Genomic DNA, 4,296 nt, shown 5'->3' on the forward strand with positions numbered 1-4,296 from the left:
ACTAATAATCATGAATTGTTCCTTTTGTTATCATAAATTTTCTTCCTTTAGCTAGGACTTCAATATATATATATACTTTTTTTTTAATACTTTTTAGCTGCTCTTTAGGTACTCTAATGTATATAGTTAGTTAGAATAAATTTATTAAAATTTAGGTATTTAGTATTTTATGTAAAAATTTATATAGATAATGTTAATAACAAAAGCGTGTAATTTTAGTCTTTTACTGTCTTTTAAAATTTTGTTTTCTTTGCAGATTTTAAATAGAGTTTTGTCATAACAGTTTATAATAAATTAAATGTTTAAGTGCAAAACTGATTTAACCAATAACCATAAAATAATATATTTTTTATACAGCAGCAGTCTGCTGAACGTATTTTTTATTTTCAAGCTATTGAAAAATAGATAAATCTTAGCGCATCAGTATATACCCTCGGCACATCTCACGCATAATGTTTTATGCGACAGATTCTCTCATTTTTTTTCAAGAAAATATATGTTGTGCAATGTCTTTTTTTAGAAAAATCCTAAATAGCCAACATAATTTTTTATTTTTATATTCAGTGATTTCATTTGATACAATCACAATAATATGCATGCTAATATCACTTCAATGATGGCTTAGCATGTACAACTAATAATCATGAATTATTCCTTTTGTTATCATAAATTTTCTTCCTTTAGCTAGGACTTCAATATATATATATACTTTTTTTTTAATACTTTTTAGCTGCTCTTTAGGTACTCTAATGTATATAGTTAGTTAGAATAAATTTATTAAAATTTAGGTATTTAGTATTTTATGTAAAAATTTATATAGATAATGTTAATAACAAAAACGTGTAATTTTATTCTTTAACTGTCTTTTAAAATTTTTTTTTTTGCAGATTTTGAATAGAATTTTGTCAGAACAGTTTATAATAAATTAAACGTTTAAGTGTAAAACTAATTTAATCATGAAATAATATCTTTTTTATACAGCAGCAGTCTGCTGAACGTGTTTCATTCTCAAAGTATTGAAAAATGAAAAAATCTTAATGCATTAGTATATACCTTCCACACATCTCACGCATAATTTTTTATGCGACAGATTTTTTTTTTTTAAGAAAATATATGTTGTCCAATGTCTTTTTTTTAGAAAAATCTTAAATGGCCAACATGATTTTTTATTTTTATATTCAGCGATTTCATTTGATACAATCACAATAATATGCATGTTAATCATCACTTCAATAATGACTTAACATGTACAACTAATAATTATGAATTATTCCCTTTGTTATCATAATTTTTCTTCCTTTAGCTCGGACTTCAATATATATATATATACTCTTTTTAAATACTTTTTAGCTGTTCTTTAAGTACTCTAATGTATATAATTTGTTAGAATAAATTTATTAAAATTTAGGTATTTAGTATTTTATGTAAAAATTTATATAGATAACATTAATAACAAAAGCGTGTAATTCGACAGATTTTTTTTTTTTAAGAAAATATATGTTGTCCAATGTCTTTTTTTTAGAAAAATCTTAAATGGCCAACATGATTTTTTATTTTTATATTCAGCGATTTCATTTGATACAATCACAATAATATGCATGTTAATCATCACTTCAATAATGACTTAACATGTACAACTAATAATTATGAATTATTCCCTTTGTTATCATAATTTTTCTTCCTTTAGCTCGGACTTCAATATATATATATATACTCTTTTTAAATACTTTTTAGCTGTTCTTTAAGTACTCTAATGTATATAATTTGTTAGAATAAATTTATTAAAATTTAGGTATTTAGTATTTTATGTAAAAATTTATATAGATAATGTTAATAACAAAAGCGTGTAATTTTATTCTTTAACTGTCTTTTAAAATTTTTCTCTTTCACAGATTTTGAATAGAGTTTTGTCAGAATAGTTTATAATAAATTAAATGTTTAAGTGTAAAACTGATTTAACCATAAAATAATATCTTTTTTATACAACCTGAACGTGTTTTCCATTTTCAAGGTATTGGAAGATGGAAAAATCTTAGCGCATTAATACATATCCTCCGCAATCTCACGCATAATTTTTTATGCGACAGATTCTCTCATTTTTTTTAAGAAAATATATGTTGTCCAATGTCTTTTTTTAGAAAAATCCTAAATGGCCAACATTATTTTTTATTTTTATATTCAGTGATTTTATTTGATACAAATCACAATAATATGCATGCTAATCATCACTTCAATAATGGCTTAGCATGTACAACTAATAATCATAAATTATTCCCTTTATTATCATAAATTTTCTTCTTTTAGCTAGGACTTCAATATATATATACTCTTTTTAAATATTTTTTAGCTGCTATTTAAGTACTCTAATATATATATAGTTTGTTAGAATAAATTTATTAAAATTTAGGTATTTAGTATTTTATGTAAAAATTTATATAGATAATGTTAATAACAAAAGCGTGTAATTTTATTCTTTTATTGTCTTTTAAAATTTTTTTTCTTTGCAGATTTTAAATAGAGTTTTGTCAGAACAGTTTATAATAAATTAAATATTTAAGTGCAAAACTGATTTAACCATAAAATAATATTTTTTTTATACAGCAGTAGTCTGCTGTGTTTTCCATTTTCAAGGTATTGGAAGATGAAAAAATCTTAACGCATTAGTACATACTACATACCCCTCCACACATCTCACACATAATTTTTTATGCGACAGATTCTCTCATTTTTTCTTTTAAAAAAATATATGTTGTCCAATGTCTTTTTTTTAGAAAAATCCTAAATGCCCAACATGATTTTTTATTTTTATATTCAGTGATTTCATTTGATACAATCACAATGATATGCATGCTAATCATCACTTCAATAATGGCTTAGCGCATGTACAACTAATAATTATGAATTGTTCCCTTTGTTATCATAAATTTTCTTCCTTTAGCTAGGACTTCAATATATATATACTTTTTTTAAATACTTTTTAGGTACTTTAATATATATAGTTTGTTAGAATAAATTTATTAAAATTTAGGTATTTAGTATTTTATGTAAAAATTTATATAGATATTGTTAATAACAAAAGCATGTAATTTCACTCTTTAACTGTCTTTTAAAATATTTTTCTTTGCAGGTTTTGAATAGAGTTTTATCAAAACAGTTTATAATAAATTAAATATTTAAGTGCAAAATTGATTTAAGCATAAAATAATGTATTTTTTATACGATAGTAGTCTGCTGAACGTGTTTTCTATTTTTCACGTATTGAAAGATGGAAAAATTTTAACCGAGCATTCGTACATATCCTCCACACATCTCACGCATAGTTATGCGACAGATTCTCTCTTTTTTTTTTCAAGAAAATATATGTTGTCCAATGTCTTTCTTTTAGAAAAATCCTAAGTGGCCAACATGATTTTTTATTTTTATTTTAAAATAAAAAATTAATGTTTAGTTAATTAATATTATTAGCCAATTTTAATAGTTAAATTTGTAATTTAAAATTTAAAATTAAAAATTTATGATTAATTAAAGGATGAAATTAAGTATGAACAGAATATATCAGTAAATACTTATTTTATTATTTGATGTTAAAATACAATTTTACAAGTTTCCAACACCCATCATTGTTTATTTTGTCGATATTGAACTGAAAATTAATAACATATTAATTATTTCTGTTTATATATGGTAATGGTGAAACATAGATCAAGTTTTTCCAATTTTATTCAATAAAAAAATGATTAAAAAGAAGCAAAAGTTTAGGACCATGAATAATGAATAATGGTGGCACAGATGTAGGGACAGTATGCATATGCAAATTGGACAAACGATGAATAAATCAAACAAGTGAAAACTGAAAACACTGCAAAGTTGAATTGAAAATGAGTTTTGAGGGTAAAATAAGAAGAACAGCACTTAGCATTGCTCCATGATATGAACGATAAGGCTGTGATTCTGATGATGAACAAGCTGGACAGCCACCAACACGTGGTTGTTGCAGAGAGACAACATCAACTTTGTGTTCAGAACATTATTGTTTCATTCCCCAAATCATTGCTTTCAAGTTGGATCAACTTACCATTCCTTTCAATTTGCTACTCATCACATACATATTTACATACATATAATTACACATGGTTTATTGTACTTCTATGATCCTTCTTATTAAAAGAGAAACAAATACTTCTTAATTGGGTCATCTATTTGTTTTATGCCTTTCAATTAAAGAGTACTAAACAATATTTGTATTATTATAAAAATATATTTTTTAATATTTATTTAAAAGTTTTAAAATTTAGT

Source organism: Arachis ipaensis, chromosome B08 (genome assembly GCF_000816755.2).
Source record: "Arachis ipaensis cultivar K30076 chromosome B08, Araip1.1, whole genome shotgun sequence".
NCBI lineage: Eukaryota > Viridiplantae > Streptophyta > Magnoliopsida > Fabales > Fabaceae > Arachis > Arachis ipaensis.